This window comes from Tupaia chinensis, unplaced genomic scaffold (genome assembly GCF_000334495.1).
Source record: "Tupaia chinensis unplaced genomic scaffold, TupChi_1.0 Scaffold000252_1, whole genome shotgun sequence".
Classification (NCBI taxonomy): Eukaryota; Metazoa; Chordata; class Mammalia; order Scandentia; family Tupaiidae; genus Tupaia; species Tupaia belangeri.
Window position 1 is genome coordinate 6,921,647 of NW_006159732.1, and position 23,045 is coordinate 6,944,691.

Sequence of the window (23,045 nt, forward strand, 5' to 3'; positions counted from 1 at the left end):
ATGGGGTCAAAAACTAAGGCTCGACAACCCCACTTTTCTTTCTATCACTGCAGCTTCTCCCAGGTCAGAGGCTGTTATTATCCCCTAAATCCCAGTCCCCATCCCTTCAATTTTTTAAGAGCTACTGTGTATGTTTCCAGCACCTTTACAACCAGATGTGACCACGTGGCTTAGCTCTGCTAGGTAGATACAAACATAATGTTTTCCACCTCCAGGGGTGCTCTTAAAAGAAATGGGAATTGGGACCAGCAGTTGGCATAATGGCTATGTCGCTGAACTCCCACGTAGTCGATGGCGGTTCGCGTCCCAGACGGGGTGGCTTAAAACTCATGCCCGGCACATGTGCGCGCATGCCCAGGATCCCTAGAAGAGAATGGAGGATAAGGGATTGCGGTGTGGCCATCCCCCCTGGGGGATGATTTCTCGCTTTCTGTCTCTCTGTCTCTCTCTGTCTGTCTGGTGAGCGCACGTGCCCTACAGCGAAAACCTCTCCAAAAAAAAAAAAAAGAAAGAAAAGAAATGAAAAATAACTTTCTTTATTCTGTATATATTCCCATTGCAAGATCGGATACAAGGATGAAAGCCATATTTTGAGGATGACAAGGCTCTTTACAAGGATTGTCTATCTACTTCTATTTTCTGTCAGAGAACAATTTGCTTCTAAATTGCTTAAGCCAGTGTATTTTTATATTTCTCGTATAGCAGCATAGACTATACCCTAGCCTCATAGGGTACTGCTTAGATTGTACCTTAGCATCTTACCTTCATTGACACCTTACAGATTTGGGCTTGGTTTTTTAAAAAGGAATTTAGTAGTTGAGCCTCCTTACATGGGATGATTACAATTGCTATCTGTACATCTGATTTACAAAGCTGCTATGAGAGCAGGGTACTCACTATACTATGTACATACAGATATTTAAATTTGTGTGTTGCAGTTTTTATTAGGGAAGTTTTCTATCACTTGATTCTTGATTTCCCCCAGATCTATACAAATGGCTTTCTGTTAGTCCATGAATACAATAAATCATATCCATTCATTCATAAATTCAGATTAGGTGATCAGAATGCATGCAGTATTGGACTAAAAATCTGGGAGATAAAGGAGGAAAAAATAAGTATATATAATCATTTTCTTTACACTTTCCAAAGAGTACATGTTAAAGAGATGTATGGTTAAGAGGAGTGTCTGGAGACGGGGTCCCTGTATTCATATCCTGGGTCTGGTATTTACTAGCTATAGGTATTCAAAATTATTTAACCTCACTGTGATTCATGCATCTTTTAAATGAGAGTAATTATTATTTGTTTTTAGAGAGAGATTTTTGCTATAGTGCATGTGTACTCACCAGAGAGACAGAGAGACAGAACATGAGAAATCACCCCCCCTGGAGGATTGCCACACTAAAATCCCTTCTCCTCCATTCTCCTCTAGGGATTTTTGGCACACATGCACACAAGCCTGGCATGAGTTTTGTTTAAGTTGCTGGGTCCAGGGCTTGAACTGCAGTCTATTTTGTGGGAGTCCAGTGATGTAACCACTACACTATCTGCTGGTCCCTTAAATGAGGATAATTATTAGTGATCTCATTGGCCAATTGTGATAATTAAGCAAGTTACCAAAATGAAGCACTTAGAATAGTGCCAGGCACATAATAAAGCATCAAAGGGAACCAGCAGTTAGCGTAATGGCTATGTCGCTGGACTCCCACGTAGTCGACCACGGTTCGTGTCCCAGACCTGGTGGCTTAAAACTCACGCCGGGCGCGTGTGCGTGCGTGCCCAAGATCCCGAGAGGAGAATGGAGGAGAAGGGATTGCGGCGTGACCATCCCCCCTGGGGGGTGATTTCTCGCTTTCTGTCTCTATGTCTCTCTCTGTCTGTCTGGCGAGCGCACGCGCCCTACAGTGAAAAATCTCTCCAAAAAAAAAAAAAAAAGCATCAAATAAATGTTGAATATTATCACTATTCACTTAGAGAGATGAGACATATATACATTCTGTTATGGTCTATGTAATGTTTTGTCCCTCAAAGGTTCATGTTTTGGAATTCAGTCTTAATGGACTCTGATTGTATGTTCCCCAAAAGTTTATATGTTGGGGCTTGATTGTCTTGTACATGTGTTAAGTGAAAATGCAATATCTTCCTGGTGTCCCTGGAGGGGCCTTTGAGTGTGATAAGGTCTTTAGAATTGGACCTCATAATTGAGTTCCAGAACCTATTCAAAGAAGTGAAATGTGACAGGCAGACACATGGATAAAGACCATGCTCCACTCTGCCCATAATTCTGCCTTCCATCATACTGTGATGTCTTTGGACTTTCCAAATATATCTGTTTAACAATGCAATGACGGACTAAGACACGTTCTTAGTAGTGTTTGAAAAGTTGGCAACCTCTGACTTGTTACCGTCAAATGGTGTCTTCAGTAAATTTCTAGATATGGACAATGGGAAGAAAGATTCTTACCCTATTTTCACCATAACTAAACCCAAGCATCAATTGAAAGTCTAGACCATCAATAAATATGTCCGTTTTTCAGTTGTGTGCCATTTCACGTGTTATCTTATTCTGTTCATTCGCTCAGTCGTGTGGGGCTTTTCCTCCTGAATTACTTAAATTACTCTGTTTAGTGTGAAATTATGATTGTCTACTGAGACAGTCACAGAAAAATCTACCAATATCTACAAATTTACTTCAAATCAAAGGGTATGTTATTAGCTTCTTCCTCAAGTTTTTCCTCTCATGTTAAAAGCTTTATGCTTTAAGAAATCACATTTTTATCTGAAATTGAGTATATTTTATATTTATTCCAATCTAAAAACTTCCAGTTCTAAAACTAAATTGTATCGGGGCTGCGAGGTGGCATGTTGGTTAAGGTACTGACTTCCCACATGGCCAACTATGGTTCGAGTCCTGGACCTGGTAACTTGCTCTCTCATCTTCCCTGTCTTTCTTTCTCTCTATCTCTGTCTGGTCAAATTAAAAAATTATAATAACAAATGGAATTGAATCAATAAATAATTCTAAAAAAAATACTAAATTGTTTATCACCCACCACTGTGATATAAATTAAGTACCCTGTATCTTTTTTTTTTTTTTTTTTGGAGAGATTTTCACTGTAGGGCACGTGCGCTCGCCAGACAGACAGAGAGAGACATAGAGACAGAAAGCGAGAAATCACCCTCCAGGGGGGATGGTCACGCCGCAATCCCTTCTCCTCCATTCTCCTCTTGGGATCTTGGGCACGCACGCACATATGCCCAGGGTGAGTTTTAAGCCACCGGGTCCAGGACGCTAACCGCAGTCGACTACGTGGGAGTCCGGCGACATAGCCATTATGCTAACTGCTGGTTCCCGAGTACCCTGTATCTTTACCTTGTTTTCTTTCTTTTCCATTCCAATATGTGAAAACAAAGCCATTTGAAAGCTGAATTGCTTTCCTAGTAGAGCACATATGGCTTTAATTCAGATTTTGCATTAAGTCTTTTTTTCTCCCTTTGTCTTTAATATCCTGAAATTCTGGATTATCTGTTGACAAAGGTTTGTACCACCTGATGTAAAATATGCTCTTATTTAAATTTAATTGGTATATAGGCTTCCCACCTATAATACAGATGACAATTTTTGCCCTTGGTTTCAGAACTGCCAGTTCTCAACTGAGCTTTAGTTTGTCTAGTTTTATTACTGATTGCCAAATATATAGACCTAGCCTCTTTTGTAAGTCTCACAACATTTGCTAAATTATCAATTAAGATATTTTTGACTGAAAGGGATAAAATATACAACTTAAAATACCTCCATAATCAGTTGTGTATTATTAATTTATGGAAAAATATTGAGGTAGACAGTTCCACAGTTGATTCAGTGGCTCCAAGATATCACCCAATTTCCACGTCCTTCTGATTTTTCTGCTGTCCCAGCCTCAAGAAGTTGATGATGGTGGCCAGCAAGTGGTATAGTGGTTAAAGCACTGGACTCCCACATTACCAACCATGGTTGATGTCCTGAACCTAGTGGCTTGAAACACACCAAGTGAGTGTAAATGAGTGCCCAAAATCCCAGGAGGAAAAGGGACTGCAGCATGGTCATCCTTTCTGGAGGGTGACCTCTCTCTCTCTCCCTCTCTCTCTTTGTCTCTCCAGCAAAAGCACACACCCTATAGCAAAAATATCTCTCTCTAAAGAAAATGGAGGGGATGATGTCTCCTCGTGTTTGCCCAATGAATGCAGGAGATTCCAGTATTACGTCTGCAAACAAATTGTGTAAAATCAGTAAAAATGTACAGGAACTTCCATTTTGTATACCTTAATCCTTTTACTAAGAAAGATGATTTTTTTCCAAAAGCCTTTAGCATAAGTCCCATTTGTCATTGGTCGGTTCTGGTTCACACGATTCTCCTTAGCTGGAGGAAAAGAAATATCTGATGTCAGTCAATGGAACAAAACAGGAGAGAATGGCTATTGGGCGTGTAACAATCAGTGCTAGCCACGGTAAGGAAACAACTGTTTCAAAGATGCTCCTAAGGCTTCAAAATAGGAACCCTTTTTCAATTTCTGTCTCAAGACCTTAGCTACATGAATCAGAGAAGATATTTTTTTCCTAAACTAACAACATTTTAAACTTAAAAACATATAATTTCCTTACAATATTCTATGTAACTAATTAGTGAACTTTTTTAAAGTAACCCAAAGCATGATTTTTGATAACACTTCATTATAACTTCCGTAAGGGTAAAGAGGATGACTGACAGGAAGATATTAAGGACAAGACTATGTTACTCATTTTTCGCATGTGCCATTATTTCCTTAGTACTTAAAGTTCTACTAAAAATACAATGACTTAAGGCTAGCAGATGGCTTGGTGGTTAAGGCACTGGACTCCTACATGGCCCACTGCAGCTCAAGTGTCAGACATGGTGGCTTGCTGTCTTGCTTTCTCTCTTTCTTTTCTCTCTTTGTCTCTCTCTGGTGAGTGCATGAGTCCTATAATAAATTTAAAAAGTAATAATAATAAACAAATAAAATTAAATAAAAAATTATTTTAATAAATAAAATTAAATGGTTCAAGGTAATTTCTAAAATCCCATGACTTGCATTTAAAAAATTAATTCATATATCACCAATTCCATTCCATTCAAATCCAAAATCACATGGCTTCAATTCAGATTTTGCATTAAGTCTTTTCTTTCCCCTAGGTCTTTAATAGCCAGAAGTTCTGGGTAGAATTTTGGTGTCACATAAGTACAAGGGTTATTTTTCCTGCTACAGTCTAGGTTGAAGCAAATATTATATAGTATTTTCAGACAGTGGTATAGTAAATGCAAGAAGAAACAGCTAGTTAATCAAGAAAACACATTAGTCAGTACAGCTGTAAATGCCAACCTAGGTCAGTGGTTAATTATAAAAATTCTGTTCCATGTTACATTTACTTGCAGATGTACTTACTTGGTGGTTAACAAGAGATATAAAACAAAGGGGAAAGTGACACATAAAAAAGAATTATAAAAGAATCTCTTGCATATAAAGTGTTATGTCTATCATCTGAAACTTAATACTCTGCAGTAAAGCCTTTGACAAACTCAGGTATTACCGGGTTACAGGATAAGGGTAATATTTAGAGAGAGAGACTGAGGGGAGCACAGCCTTCTCAAACGCAGTCATCCGAATTGGAGTGATTGTTCTTGAGAAGGTATGTCCATAAGAAAAGAGCACCCCGAAATTTTCATCCCAACAGCAGCTGGCAAGCAGCAGAGCTTGAATTCCTGGTAGACCACAAAAAGCTACTGATCCTTGTGGAAAATGCCGAGAAGAATTTTAATTCATCTCATAGAGCTTATATTTTAAGCACTTTTTTTCTTCTTCTGAGCAGCAGGAACAGATGAACTCTCAAGAAATAAAGATCTCATTTTCATGAAAATCATTTCCCAAGAACAAGGGAGGAAAAAAAAATAAAGAAAATGTATGAGGTAGACTTGGGATTGCTGTAAAAGACAACAGGTGTCAGAGTTTTCTATGAGGAGTGAACTATTCCTCGAGGTATAGTTTAATGACTTTCTAACAGTTGATATAGTTTATCGTCCCTTTAGAATAAAAGGAATCCCAGTAACCAGGTGCAGTATAATTAGCTTTGAAAAACAAAGTTTAACTACACAACTACCATAAACACAAGACTACACCATAACTTAACATATTGTGGATTTTTTTTTTTTTAACTTTCCAGAGGGCATGTGCACTGGCTTGAGAAAAAGACAAGGAGAGACTAGAAAGAGGGAGAGGGAGAGAGTTTTTTTAAAAGCACCCTCCATAAAAATGGTCATGCCACAATTCCTTTTCCTCCATTTCTCCCTTCTATGGGGATCTATGGCATACATGTATACATGCCTGGTGTGTTACTCAAGTCCCCAAGTCAGGGACTCAAACCACATGGTCAGCCATGTGGGATCCAGTCACCCCAACCATCATGCCACACGAGTTGGCCCAGGTTAACAAATCATTACAGCATACAGAACATCGGTTAAGGACAAAGGTCTAACTAGTATGGGGGTCATAGTAACTAAGCTGCTTTCTAAACACTGACATGTCAAACCCGAATTTCTAATCAAATAGTACACACTTAACAAAACTCCAAAGAGTGTCAGTCTAGGGCAGATCAGAAGCATCATGGAGCTCTTCAAAATGTATCTATAGGGCCCTCGTGCTCAAAATTATTGATTTGTAAGGTCTGAGAGCAACCCAGGAAGCTATACAGATTTTTATGTGATCTGGATGACTTGATGGATGCCAAAGAGTGAAAATCACAGAAATATCCACTGACCTAACATGGACGTCTCAGAGTATTTATGTACCAATCCCAAATTTAGGATGGATATGAGACACTCATGACTTCTTTCAACTCAGCTGCTTATATCTCTGTCTCTCCCAACCTCTATCTCTATTAACTTATGAATTCTACAAAGACAGAAATTGTGTCATTGCTCATCTTTGTACTCCCGGAAACAAATTCAACTACTGTTACATGGTAAACATTATACAAGTGCATATCAAATGAATAAAGACTGAATCCTACATGCATTGAATTCCCATACGGCCAACTTACTGTTTTCAAGGAAAGGAGATGTAAATTTGGGGTACCAAATATTCCATGTCTATATTTTATTGACAACGCTAGAAGGCAAGATGAAGACAAGACTAAAACGGCAGTGTTTTGACCTTTCGTAATCACACATTTGGGGGCAGTTTAATGAAGGTTTACTATAGAGAACATTTCTAGGCAAAGGAGCCCTTGATAAAACTGTCTAGAAGAGTATGTTCACTATATTCAGGGGTACTCTGTAAGTGTGAGGCATTTGCGGCTTTGAAAGGTAGACACGCTCGACTGCGTCTTATGATAGCAAGAAGCACCACCTTTGCCTTGTATGACCAGGAAGGTACATGGGCAGAGCTGTGGAGGCTACCTAAGCCTCTGGGTCTATTTCTTCCCACACCCTCTCTAGCTATGCACTGTTTACAGACGTTTTAGATTCCTCAACAGAGATTGTCAGAATATATACAAGTTTGAACATCTGCATGCAGGTCAGCAAATTAGACCTCTATCTCAGTTATATTTATCTCCTTGAAAATCTAGTAAATGCTTACTAAAGGTAGGGAAAAATGAACATACAAGAAAAACCTGCCATTCAAATCCAGGAAGTTCTCAGACATCTGAAGCCTTCTACAAATCTTCTAAGGAGCCTTAAAACCTAGGCTGAAACCATATAGATCAGTAATGGAGTAAAATCTCAGAGCCTGCTTATACTAAAGACTTCGCTGAACCCCACATAACTGACTCCCCAGTTCAAATCCCTGACCCAGAAACTTGAAAAACACACCAGGCACATGTACATGCATGCCCAAAACCCAGAGAGGAGAATGGAGGAGAAGGGATTGTGGTGTGGTCATCATCTCCTGGAGTATGATTTCTCACTTTCCCTCTTCCTCTTTGTCTCTCTCTTCGCTGAACACAGATGTGTTAAAGGCTTGTACACAGATTGTTCACATCCTCTATCCCATCACAAAATGTTTGGTTAATTTCCATCATTAAAGTTTTAAACTCTTTCCTCATACATTCCTTCCTTCTGACGTGACTTAAAACAAGAAGTGTGCCAGCAAGTGCCATGATGGTTAGTGCGCTGAATCCCACATAACTGACTCCTCAGTTCAAATCCCTGACCCAGAAACTTGAAAAACACACCAGGCACATGTACATGCATGCCCAAAATCCAGAGAGGAGAATGGAGGAGAAGGGATTGTGGTGTGGTCATCATCTCCTGGAGTATGATTTCTCACTTTCCCTCTTCCTCTTTGTCTCTCTCTAGGGAGTGCATCTGCCCTACAGTAAAAATTAAAAATAATAATAATAACAAGAAGACAAGGAAAAGTTTGGCAACCCATTCACCATATTGCCATATATTGGTATATGCATTAAAATTTACTAACACATCCAACTTGATCAGAAGACTCAATTGTAGATTGGTTAAATTAAACCGGGCAACCACTCTTAGCTGAATTACATGTAAACATGAAAGATTTCCCAGCATTTATAAATGGCTCTGCATCATTGATTGCATAAAAAGTTTGAGGGAAAAGAGAATCCTCCAAGATTGATTTTTTTTTTTCCCTCTGCGGAATTCATATTTTTTCTGTGATAGAGCCTGTGCACGGGCATTAGAGAGAGAGAGAGAAGCACCTTCTGAAGGGTTCAGTGACACCACAATTTTTTTCCTCCAGTCCTCTGGAGCACCAGGATTCTGGGCAAAGGCACATGTTAAGGTGCCCAACGTGTTTCCAGACTGATGGGACCAGATTTTTTTTTTTTTTGGACCAGATTTTTGAACATCGGTAGGCATGTGGTTTCTAGCCTCTCAGAGTCACATGCTACTAATTATACCACACAGTGCGGGCCTACAGTTTCATTGTCAGTATGTATGCATACATTATTTAAAGTAACTTAGTCTTTAAGATGAGCAACCCAGCTATAAAATAGTAACTAGGTGGCCCTCGACTTCCTAATGTTCTCATCTACTTCAGCTAAACATAGCAGCCCTGCACTTCCTGGAGCTGAGCATCAAGGAGAGTCACATGGCAGCCGCACTTCCAGTGTGGCAACGATAAAGCCCTGAAGAGACAGACACCTCCATGTAAGCTCAGTGTGAGTCCAGTAAATTCATCCACTTTATGAGGTTTGTTCCTGCAGTGACTAAAAAAATAAATAAATAAATAAATATTCACTTTTTTAGGAGGATAATAACCTTTTTCAAGTTCTCAGGGCAATATTTATTGCACTAGAATAGTCATTTTGCAGAATGACACTTTAACGGCCCCAAAAGTTCCACACATGGGAAAAAACCTTTCATATGGTGTCTACAGATAAAACACCATAACAGCAAAAGTTCCCAGGTAAGTTCCAACATCTGTAAATGTGCCTAAAAATTAGAGATATTTTAAAATTGAGACAGTTAAGTAGAGTTTAATTAGCCATCATTAACTTCATGAGGATATACATTAGCATCATACAGATAAATACTCAGACATATTCTCAAACCTTTCTAAATACTCTAGTCTATTATTTTTAGAGAGATTTATGCTACCGGATGCATGTGCTTGCCGAAGAGACAGAGAGACAGAAAGCAAGAAATCACTCCTTGTGGGGGATGGTCACACCACAATCCCTTCTCTATTCTCTTCTTGGGATTTTGTGCATACATGCACTTAAACTCACTCAGCGTGAATTTAAGTCACCGGGTCCAGGACTTGAACCAAGGTCAATCACATGGCAGTCCAGTGATGTAACCATTACGCCATATGCTGGTCCCCTAGAGTTTCTTTTTCTTTTTTTAAGATTTTTTTGCTATCAGGTATATATGCTTGCCAGAGAGACAGACAGAGACACAGAAAGTGAGAAATCATCTCCCAGGGGGATGTCCACCCTGCAATCCTTTCTCCTCTGTTGTCCTCTCGGGATCTTGAGCATGTACACACATGCACCTGGTGTGAGTTATAAGCTGCCGGGTCCAGGACTTGAATGGCAGTCAACTATGTGGGAGTCCAGCAACATAACCATTACACCATCTGCTGGTCCCCCTAAAGACTATTTTTAAATTCATGGAATAAATGATACCAAGTAGCATTTTACTTTGAATGCTATTCATTCACATATTTTGAACATACAGAACAACTTTCTTTTTTCTTTTTTTTCCATTTTTGCTATAGAGCGTGTGTGCCCATTAGAAACAGAGGAAGAGAGAGAAAGTGAAAAATCATGGACACATGTATACACACACACCATAGTGACTTTTAAGCCACGGAGTCTGAGACTCCAATCAAGGAGATGACCATGTGGAATCCAGTTCCTTAATCTCCACTCCACCTGCTAGCCCCAGAACAAGTATATTTTTAATGACTTCATAGTATCTTATAAATGGGTATACTATCACATATTTAACCAGTCTTTTCCTACTGATAAATTACGATGTATTTGCTTCCAGCATTTTGCTACTACAAGCAACATTACATGAAATCTTCTTGATTATCCTTGAACAAGCACTTTGGTACCCAGGTACCAGTACATTCGTGAGATAAATCCCTAGATGTGATATTGTTCAGTCAAAGCACATGAGATTATACTCTTGATTTAAAGGGCTGTTCCCACATTGCCTTTGAGACAGGATGCAGCGATTTTTTGGCCTGACACTGAGGTATGCCTTTTCCTATTTCCCCACTCCTTTATATTTGGCTTATTATCAAAACTTTGTGGTGTTTGTCAGTCTGTCAGGTGAAAAAATATGACACTTTGTCAGAGATTTAATTAGCCTTCTTCTCATTAAACGTGAGATTGACCATCTTTTGCTTTCATTTTTATTGATTTGGAGGAGATTTTATATACTAAAAAACCTGACCCTTGCCTTTCAAATATGTTGCAATTTGTTTCTACTCTGCAATTCATAGTTTGACTTGGTTTGTGCTTTTTACTGTTATTTTTTTAACCAGGCAGAAGTTATCATTTCTGTATTGAGATTTTAATTTTGTTTATAGAGTCTCCAGTTTTTTTGCTTTTACTTAGGTGATTTTGGTCTGGTTCTATAGCATGGAGGTTAAAGCACAATTGCTGGCTATAGGAAGCAGAATCCCACACAGTGAACTGCTGTTTGAAATCCAGTTCCAGTGGCTTAAAATATATTGGGCACATGTGCATGCGTACATAAAATCCCAACAGAATGGAAAATGGAGAAGAAGGGATGGAGGTGTGATCACATCCCGTTGGGGGATGCTTTCTCTCGCTCTCTCTTTCGCTCACATGGGCTCTCTATCAATAATTTTTTAAAGATAGTTTTATTTGGCATGCATATTGAAACCAAAACCCAAACTAAAAGCTCCTCTTAAGTTTCCTTCTGAACAATAAAGATATTTTCACATCTATGTAAATGTATGTATATAGGAAAAAATGTCTAACATTTTAACTATTACTGTTCTATGACTATTCTTTTTTTAAAGAATTATTTATTTAATTTTATTTATTCATTCATTTATTTTAATTTGACCAGAGAGAGAAACACACACACACACAGAGAAAGAGAAAGAGAGGGAAAGTGAGAAAGCAAGCCACCAAGTATAGGACTTGAACCATCGTCAGCTATGTGGGAGTGTCCAGTGCCTTAATCACCAAGCCTTCACCCACTGGTCCTCTCTGTAGATTATTCTCCATAGAGGATATTTTGAATATTTTGCCGAAGAGACAGAGAGACAGAAAGCAAGAAATCACTCCTTGTGGGGGATGGTCACACCACAATCCCTTCTCTATTCTCTTCTTGGGATTTTGTGCATACATGCACTTAAACTCACTCAGCGTGAATTTAAGTCACCGGGTCCAGGACTTGAACCAAGGTCAATCACATGGCAGTCCAGTGATGTAACCATTACGCCATATGCTGGTCCCCTAGAGTTTCTTTTTCTTTTTTTAAGATTTTTTTGCTATCAGGTATATATGCTTGCCAGAGAGACAGACAGAGACACAGAAAGTGAGAAATCATCTCCCAGGGGGATGTCCACCCTGCAATCCTTTCTCCTCTGTTGTCCTCTCGGGATCTTGAGCATGTACACACATGCACCTGGTGTGAGTTATAAGCTGCCGGGTCCAGGACTTGAATGGCAGTCAACTATGTGGGAGTCCAGCAACATAACCATTACACCATCTGCTGGTCCCCCTAAAGACTATTTTTAAATTCATGGAATAAATGATACCAAGTAGCATTTTACTTTGAATGCTATTCATTCACATATTTTGAACATACAGAACAACTTTCTTTTTTCTTTTTTTTCCATTTTTGCTATAGAGCGTGTGTGCCCATTAGAAACAGAGGAAGAGAGAGAAAGTGAAAAATCATGGACACATGTATACACACACACCATAGTGACTTTTAAGCCACGGAGTCTGAGACTCCAATCAAGGAGATGACCATGTGGAATCCAGTTCCTTAATCTCCACTCCACCTGCTAGCCCCAGAACAAGTATATTTTTAATGACTTCATAGTATCTTATAAATGGGTATACTATCACATATTTAACCAGTCTTTTCCTACTGATAAATTACGATGTATTTGCTTCCAGCATTTTGCTACTACAAGCAACATTACATGAAATCTTCTTGATTATCCTTGAACAAGCACTTTGGTACCCAGGTACCAGTACATTCGTGAGATAAATCCCTAGATGTGATATTGTTCAGTCAAAGCACATGAGATTATACTCTTGATTTAAAGGGCTGTTCCCACATTGCCTTTGAGACAGGATGCAGCGATTTTTTGGCCTGACACTGAGGTATGCCTTTTCCTATTTCCCCACTCCTTTATATTTGGCTTATTATCAAAACTTTGTGGTGTTTGTCAGTCTGTCAGGTGAAAAAATATGACACTTTGTCAGAGATTTAATTAGCCTTCTTCTCATTAAACGTGAGATTGACCATCTTTTGCTTTCATTTTTATTGATTTGGAGGAGATTTTATATACTAAAAAACCTGACCCTTGCCTTTCAAATATGTTGCAATTTGTTTCTACTCTGCAATTCATAGTTTGACTTGGTTTGTGCTTTTTACTGTTATTTTTTTAACCAGGCAGAAGTTATCATTTCTGTATTGAGATTTTAATTTTGTTTATAGAGTCTCCAGTTTTTTTGCTTTTACTTAGGTGATTTTGGTCTGGTTCTATAGCATGGAGGTTAAAGCACAATTGCTGGCTATAGGAAGCAGAATCCCACACAGTGAACTGCTGTTTGAAATCCAGTTCCAGTGGCTTAAAATATATTGGGCACATGTGCATGCGTACATAAAATCCCAACAGAATGGAAAATGGAGAAGAAGGGATGGAGGTGTGATCACATCCCGTTGGGGGATGCTTTCTCTCGCTCTCTCTTTCGCTCACATGGGCTCTCTATCAATAATTTTTTAAAGATAGTTTTATTTGGCATGCATATTGAAACCAAAACCCAAACTAAAAGCTCCTCTTAAGTTTCCTTCTGAACAATAAAGATATTTTCACATCTATGTAAATGTATGTATATAGGAAAAAATGTCTAACATTTTAACTATTACTGTTCTATGACTATTCTTTTTTTAAAGAATTATTTATTTAATTTTATTTATTCATTCATTTATTTTAATTTGACCAGAGAGAGAAACACACACACACACAGAGAAAGAGAAAGAGAGGGAAAGTGAGAAAGCAAGCCACCAAGTATAGGACTTGAACCATCGTCAGCTATGTGGGAGTGTCCAGTGCCTTAATCACCAAGCCTTCACCCACTGGTCCTCTCTGTAGATTATTCTCCATAGAGGATATTTTGAATATTATAAAATCAAATAATTTTTTAATATAATTTGTCCTAAGACTAAGGCAAAATTAACATTTTATAATGAAACAATAATTGGTTCATTGTCTCAGGTCTCACTGACCAGCCTTATCAGTCTTATGTTCCTGTCCCATTCTACCTTTTTTTTTTTTTTTTGGAGAGGTTTTCACTATAGAGCGCATGCGCTAGCCAGAAAAACAGAGACTGACAGAGACAGAAAGTGAGAAATCACCCTCCAGGGGGGATGGCCACGCTGCAATCCCTTCTCCTCCATTCTCCTCTCGGGATCTTGGGCACATACGCACACGCGCCCGGTGTGAGTTTAAATCACTAGGTCCTGGACTTGAACAGCGGTCGACGACATGGGAGTCCAGCGACATAGCCATTATGCTAACTGTTGGTCCCACCATTCTACCTTTCTTTTCTTTTTTAAGTTTATTTATTTCTTTCATAAAAGTGAGAAGCAGAAGGAGAGAAAGACAAGCACCATTAGTGGGCTCTCACACAGACATCCCCCTGCAGCTTCAGGGGAACGCACAACCCAGCATCTACAGCTTGGGTTACATGTCTCCAGCTTTGCTTGAGCCTCACATTACTGCTGTGCCACTGAGCCGCCCTCATCTCCCACTTCTAATGGTAAGTCTTTAGAGGAGTTTTGATCAAGAACTATTGGTAAGAGTTCAAGTTTGACATCTGAATTCACAGAAATCTTTCTGGATTTATAATAAACTCTCTGCTTTCCAATGAAATAATAAAAATGCATTCAGGAATCGGAATTGGCTAGGCCAACAAAGTTTTATTGAACAACTACCTTGTACTAGCCTTTTTTCTAGGTACTTGTGATACAGAAATGAGTAAGAGTCTAAGATTGCTGTCTTCATAAAATAAGGAAATATCACAATTATATTTTCAAGTAATTTAATTCAAATATGTCTCTTCTTATGTCTCTTCTCAAAGAAGAACCTTTTATATTCATAAATTTTTAAATTTCCCTATGTTATTTTAAGTCATGTCTATAATGAATCTCAGAGCATGCCCACAGATTCAATGTATGTAGTATCTGTTGAGAAGGGTAGATTTTTCTAGTTCTTTCATAACTCAGAATTTTGAGTACTGCATAGTACACCTGAAACATGGTAATCACCATTTCACTCCTGTCTTTAAAAGATTAAAGCAGAGCCAGCAGGTGGTATGGAGTTTAAGGTGATAGACCCCACATGGTCAACTGCATGGTTCAAATCTTAGACCCGGCAGCTATAAAATCATGCATGCCAGGTCTGTGTCCATACATGCCCAAAATCCCAAGAGAAGACTGGAGGAGAAGGGATTGCAGAGTGTCCCTCCCCTCTGGGGGAGTCACTGTCTCTCTGATGCACACAAGCACCCAATAGCAAAAAGAAACTTAAATATATATGTATATATTAAAGTAACTTGTCTGTAAAATAGAAATAAGTCTGTGGTACAACATCAAGCACAGTGCTAGACACATGGAGATACTCTGTCTCTGCATAGAGACATTCAGTGGAGCACAGGAAATAAAGCCATAGTTTCAGTTCAGTCCCAAGACAGACTTCTTTTATCAAGTGACCCAGATCTCCAGAGGACAGCTTCATAAAGCCATATTTAGAATCTGGTGTGGATTTGCAAATTAAATGAAAAGGCCGTTAGAAAACATTTCTGTTTAAAGTGCTAAATGGGCTGCAACTTTCAAAACTAACCAGCCTGCCAAATTGTGATTTAAAGTGAAATTGGCATGAGCAGACATTTCCACATCAGCCTGTAGCACATCTGGTCCAGACCAAACAAACAGAAGATTTATTCTGTCAGGGAGATCATTTAGCATTCCTTTTCATGCTTCAGAAGGAGCCTGTACCTGTCACTCACCAAAGCGCTCGGCTTTTGGTGGCTAGGCTCTGTTGCTCTCCCTGACTAGCCTTGATCTAACACTTCTAAGGAGACTCATGTGCACCGCTCCACCTGGGAGCCCAGTACCCATGCCAAGTTCATTTCCATAGTCTTATAGAAACCTCCTGGAGGATTTCAAACATCTGCTCATAAGTAAAGAAACATTGTCTTGAGCTCTAACAATAATATAAAGGGCAACTGAACCTTCTTTTGCAAATAAAGCAGAGCTGATAAATGATCTTATTTCATAGAACTGGGGGCAAGTTTCTTTGTGTCTTTCTGAATTCAAATCTTTAAAATGAATAGAGATCCATTAAATGTATCCAAAGTTTTACCATTAACTTAGGGATATAAAGTAAGAATTATAAAATGGGGGGGAGGGGACCTCTGAGTAATTTTGCTGAAACTAAATGGATGTACTTATAAAAACTATGTTATTATTTCTAAAATGGACTGTTACTATGACTCTATCTCTGTCTCATTCTCTCTCTCGTCCTGACTGTACCTTCAGACAGACCCAAGGACAATGTTCTTGCTGCATGAAACAAACAGTCAATTTCTCCTCTGGGATGTTAATCTGCTCCTGTTAAAATCAGCAATCCCAAGAGGATTGCTTCCTATTTTGTCTCAATATACTATTGTTTCCCATCCCTGGAGTACTATGAATACACAAAGAGATAGAGATTTCCCACATTTCCTTATGATGTTGCTCAATGAAGATACGAAAGATTTTGTTTTAATCTAAACAAAAACAGAACTATTGGTAAGAGTTCAAGTTTGACATCTGAATTCACAGAAATCTTTCTGGATTTATAATAAACTCTCTGCTTTCCAATGAAATAATAAAAATGCATTCAGGAATCGGAATTGGCTAGGACCACAAAGATTTATTAATATGTCTCTTCTTATGTCTCTTCTCAAAGAAGAACCTTTTATATTCATAAATTTTTAAATTTCCCTATGTTATTTTAAGTCATGTCTATAATGAATCTCAGAGCATGCCCACAGATTCAATGTATGTAGTATCTGTTGAGAAGGGTAGATTTTTCTAGTTCTTTCATAACTCAGAATTTTGAGTACTGCATAGTACACCTGAAACATGGTAATCACCATTTCACTCCTGTCTTTAAAAGATTAAAGCAGAGCCAGCAGGTGGTATGGAGTTTAAGGTGATAGACCCCACATGGTCAACTGCATGGTTCAAATCTTAGACCCGGCAGCTATAAAATCATGCATGCCAGGTCTGTGTCCATACATGCCCAAAATCCCAAGAGAAGACTGGAGGAGAAGGGATTTTTAAAGTGATAGACCCCACATAGTCAACTGCATGGTTCAAATCTTAGACCCGGCAGCTATAAAATCATGCCAGGTCTGTGTCCATACATGCCCAAAATCCCAAGAGAAGACTGGAGGAGAAGGGATTGCAGAGTGTCCCTCCCCTCTGGGGGAGTCACTGTCTCTCTGATGCACACAAGCACCCAATAGCAAAAAGAAACTTAAATATATATGTATATATTAAAGTAACTTGTCTGTAAAATAGAAATAAGTCTGTGGTACAACATCAAGCACAGTGCTAGACACATGGAGATACTCTGTCTCTGCATAGAGACATTCAGTGGAGCACAGGAAATAAAGCCATAGTTTCAGTTCAGTCCCAAGACAGACTTCTTTTATCAAGTGACCCAGATCTCCAGAGGACAGCTTCATAAAGCCATATTTAGAATCTGGTGTGGATTTGCAAATTAAATGAAAAGGCCGTTAGAAAACATTTCTGTTTAAAGTGCTAAATGGGCTGCAACTTTCAAAACTAACCAGCCTGCCAAATTGTGATTTAAAGTGAAATTGGCATGAGCAGACATTTCCACATCAGCCTGTAGCACATCTGGTCCAGACCAAACAAACAGAAGATTTATTCTGTCAGGGAGATCATTTAGCATTCCTTTTCATGCTTCAGAAGGAGCCTGTACCTGTCACTCACCAAAGCGCTCGGCTTTTGGTGGCTAGGCTCTGTTGCTCTCCCTGACTAGCCTTGATCTAACACTTCTAAGGAGACTCATGTGCACCGCTCCACCTGGGAGCCCAGTACCCATGCCAAGTTCATTTCCATAGTCTTATAGAAACCTCCTGGAGGATTTCAAACATCTGCTCATAAGTAAAGAAACATTGTCTTGAGCTCTAACAATAATATAAAGGGCAACTGAACCTTCTTTTGCAAATAAAGCAGAGCTGATAAATGATCTTATTTCATAGAACTGGGGGCAAGTTTCTTTGTGTCTTTCTGAATTCAAATCTTTAAAATGAATAGAGATCCATTAAATGTATCCAAAGTTTTACCATTAACTTAGGGATATAAAGTAAGAATTATAAAATGGGGGGGAGGGGACCTCTGAGTAATTTTGCTGAAACTAAATGGATGTACTTATAAAAACTATGTTATTATTTCTAAAATGGACTGTTACTATGACTCTATCTCTGTCTCATTCTCTCTCTCGTCCTGACTGTACCTTCAGACAGACCCAAGGACAATGTTCTTGCTGCATGAAACAAACAGTCAATTTCTCCTCTGGGATGTTAATCTGCTCCTGTTAAAATCAGCAATCCCAAGAGGATTGCTTCCTATTTTGTCTCAATATACTATTGTTTCCCATCCCTGGAGTACTATGAATACACAAAGAGATAGAGATTTCCCACATTTCCTTATGATGTTGCTCAATGAAGATACGAAAGATTTTGTTTTAATCTAAACAAAAACTGGAAAGGGAAGAAGCATTTTGTTGTTGTTGATGCACATGTTCTTTCTAATTTCTAGCTAAAAGTTACCTGTTTCTTGCTTTGAGAAATACATGAGTTAGGCAAAATGCCCCCAATGCTCTTCCAGTTGTAACATACCATTATGAATCCCTTGTAATTCTTTGCCCTTGAGGAAGTTATTTAATTTATAGACCCATTACTTTGTCTTCATACTGATGTGAGAATCCAGGCCTAAGAAAACAGGATGTTTAACACAAACATAGAAAAAGTGTTTATCGGGCCATCCGGTGATGTGGCGGGTAAGGCTCATGCTGAGTGCGCAGTTCAAGCTCCAGAGCAAGGGTGTGAAAAGCTGGAAAAGTGTGCATACACACCCGAAGTCCCAAGAGGAGAATGGAGACGGGATTGCAGAATGTCTATTCCCCTGGGGGTGGAGGGCATGGGCCATTTTCTCACTTTCCCTTTCTCTCTCTCTTTGATGAGTACATTTACCCTATAGCAAATTAGAACAAGAAAAAGGGGGGGGGGAGTTTATCTTATTAAAATATAACCAATGCAAATATTTTAAAAATCTGGACATTTCTAAGATAGCTTTTAAAGTACACATCAGAGAAGACACATACTTTGTACAAATATTTTCATCCTGTTGGTTTGTTATGGTACTAAGATAGAATGAAGAGTGAATTACATCTACACTGTTTCATGTCTATCCCTCCTATTGAGTCATTAATAAACATGACACTGTGAGTACTGCATTGTTAATACTCAGCTTGGTCTACAGAGCTCAGAGAGTGCTCTTCTCAAATTAATACAAAACATTTTTAAATAGGTTATTTTCTATCTACTGCATTTGCCAATAAAAAATGCATATGTATACCAAACTCCAGCTTCTTTTGAAAACAACAAAATCATCCTTTCCTAACAACAAATCTAATTTCGACCCATCTTGATACATATCATGATCTAAAATATTAGTAATTTTTTAATATACCTCAATGTTTTATCTGCTTGGAAAATATCAAGTGAAAAAAATGTATATAAAGATATTCAATACATAGGGCTGGCAGTGGCATGGTGGTAAAAGGTGCTGGACTCCCACATGACCGACCACAGTTTGAGTCCCAGATTTGGTGCCTTGCTTTCTCACTTTCTCTCTCTTTCTCTGTATCTGGCTCTCTCTAGTAAAACTGAAAAAAATAATAATAATGATAAATAAATAAATACAATAATATTTTCTATAAAATTCAATACCTAAGTAATTTTCTTATGGTTAGATTTGGTTGTATTCTTATCTGAAAATATAAAATTGACATTAAAAATAGTAGATGTATATTTTCTCCACAGTGGAGTAATATTACTTAAAGAAACATGGATTTTATCTTTCTATAATACACCTGGAAAACTTCACAATGAGAGATAACACTTTTGAGTATAAAGAACTATTGTCATAGTGAATATATATCCAAAGGGATCCTGATTATAAATCAAAGAAAATAAAAAGTGACTTAGTTTTTCCAGGTTATATTATTGTAAAGGCTACATCTAGTACCAAAAGAGAAGCTCAAAACAAACAAGGGTCACTTTGTTGTAATAGGACATTGGATTACTTAATGAATTGATGAGGTAAAAAGTACATCCACTTAGAAAATAAAGAGATTCAATTCATGTAAAAATTATTGGCAACTTACAAACTGTACCCCAATGAGATCATACAATGTCATTTGAATGTTGAGATGTTCTAACCAGAAGTCACTAATCATTCATATTAATAGCCAACAAATCAAAGAGAAGTAGTCTTCATAATCAAAATGATACGAAATGTATATGGAAAAAAACATTAGCAGGCACTATGCTGATATTGTGCACATATTCTGATCAAAATGTATATGATCAGGATATATGAATGAAAGAATACTTGAAGAGAAATGAAATCTCTTTAAATAGAAATTCTCGAAACGGGATACCTTAAAGCTGAAAAGTGGAGCCGGCAGGTGGTATGGTGATTGAGGCACTGGACTCCCACATGGCTGATCACGGTTTGAGTCCCAGACCTGGTGATTTGCTTTCTTCACTTTCCCATTCTCTCTCACTTTCTCCCTATCTTTCTGTCTCCCTCTGGTGAGCGCATGTGCGCTATGGCAAATTTTAAAATAATAATGATAATAATGATAATAATAATAAAATAAATAATTCTTTAAGTAAAACTTTGAAAAGCATTATTATAGGCTTATTGTATTGTTGGCGGTTTAGTCTTATAAATATTTAATACATATTCTAAGTATCTAATCATTAATAAAGATATTTTTATCAGAGTAACTCTTTCTATGGCAATTTAAATAATTTTACCAGAATTTAAAAATATATTTAGTGCACTCAATTATTAAATTATATTATTTTCAGTTTTCTAAAGAAAACATGTTCTTCTAAGTCAAAATGATAACATTTTCCAAGTGACTAAAAACTTAGACAGGACAAGTAGGTTTAAAAAGTGACAGCAAGCTTTGCTGGGTAACAAAACCAAACCAAGTATTTTTGTTTTTGTTTTTGCTTGTTCTTGTTTCTTAATGTATAGGATTTAAGTCTCTATTGCTAACTGGCTTGGGTTGAGGAGGATCTCTATAGATAACTGGCTTGGGTTGAGGAGGAAAACATGTCAATAACTCAGCACACTTTTTTTTCTTGGTCTTTTTTTTTTAGCGTTTTCTTCCTCTAAAATCATGTACTAGAAACTTAGATGTATACGAAGTCTGGAGATGGTGTGAAATAATAATGCAGTTACAAGTGCCTTACCAAATGCTACATATGCTATGTACCACATATTAATAGGCTAAAACAAATTAAAATTTAATAAAATGCAATAGTATTCATTTATTAAAATCTAAATATGTAAAAATATTTGAAGACAAATTAAGTTTTGTTACACAAGAATCATAAGAATGAAATACTTTGAAACTTTGAAACTTTGATACTTCTTGTATGAGTTTGGATTTAGGTTTCTAAATTTTAAACTTATGTCTTATATATGTAATTATATAGATATAGATACTAGCCCTCTATTTCCTTGGGTTCCACATCTGCCGATTCAACTAACCAACTATATTGGTTATAAATTAAAACCAATTTATACCAATTGACTGACAGGCCAGTTAATTGTTATAAAATGGAGAAGAGACTCCCTAACAGAGAGACACTGAAGAAGTTTGTATCTCTTCCTTTTCACCTACATACAAAGCTGAGATTGCTTGTAAATGATCTAGAGATGCTTTAATGTATGCAGGAGAATGGGTAGGTTATAAACAAATGCTACTCATTTTATATAAGTATTCACAGATTTTGGTACCCATGGGGGTTCCTGGAGCCAGCACCCTACATGGTACTGAGAGATGACCATAGGTATGTGTGTCTGTAAAAAATTTATTCTCATGTTTTTGCAGATTCTGTATTTATAAATTAACTTACTTGTCATAATTTCTTTGGAATTCCAAAATCAGTTAGTTCTTACTGCCACTTTCTCTGTCATTCTTAGACATGTACCACTGGCAAAAAATTAAAATTCCCTGTTTCATATTCTTAGATGAAGTAGACTAAAGTTACATACTGCCTTCTCATTTCAGGTCTCATATTCGGAAGAAGTGTCCTTTTTCTGGTCTAGTTAGTATCATGTTTTTCACATTTTTGTGCTTTTTGTTAAGGATGTCAATGTTTATCTTTTTTTTTTTTTTTTAAGATTTTTGCCATAGAGAGCATGCCCTCAGCAGAAAGAGGGAGAGAGACTGAGAGGGAAAGTGAGAAATCATACTTCAGGGTCAATGGCCACACTATGTTCCTACTCTTCCATTCTCTTCCCAAGATCTTGGGCACACATGCACATGTGCTCAGCATGATTTTCAAGCTACCAGATCTAGGACTCGAACTACAGTCAATCATGTAGGAGTCCAGCACCCTAACAACTATGATACCCCAGAATTTCACAGTTTAAAATGGTCTCCAACTGAAGAAGTATTTAATGTTCCTGCACACACACACAAAAGCTATAGTGTGCCACCCAGAAAAGATATTTGTGTTATATAATCGTTGTTGGGGCTACGTCATATAGTACTGTTGGCTGTCCATTCAATGTTAACGAATCAATGATGTATTAAATAAAAAGTCTTTAAACAGAAGCACATAAATCAAGGTTCTGTATTGACATGTTGACAAAAATGTAAAAATTGTGACAGGAACTTTTAAAAAGTTAAAAATTGGCTCATAGGAAATTAACCCTGCCTTTTACCCTAACAGCAATGGTTCAGCATCTACTAATTCAGTGCTCATCCTAACTTTAAAGAGCTTAGCTACTGCTAATAACAACTGGTTGTTATGTGGTCTATGTGTGCGGGTGTATGTGTTTGTGTTTGTGTGCGTGTGTATGTATCTATATCTATACTTCTATCTATCTAGATAGCTTTCTTCAAAAATAAAATGAAATTCAGAAGTTATTCAACTTGAAAAAATCTCTTGAAATGTCTTT

The 23,045-nt window shown here is 37.7% G+C and overlaps 1 long non-coding RNA gene across 1 annotated transcript in view; it reads right to left on the bottom strand.

Moving 5' to 3' along the window:
- Nucleotides 1–4,357: 4,357 nt before the first annotated feature.
- The window catches only part of LOC102490309 (uncharacterized), a 46,781-nt gene continuing 28,093 nt past the window's right edge, over nt 4,358–23,045 (bottom strand). Inside the window, exon 3 of the long non-coding RNA XR_334635.1 lies at nt 4,358–4,403. This is a non-coding gene — a long non-coding RNA (uncharacterized LOC102490309). The remainder of the gene's footprint in view (nt 4,404–23,045) is intronic.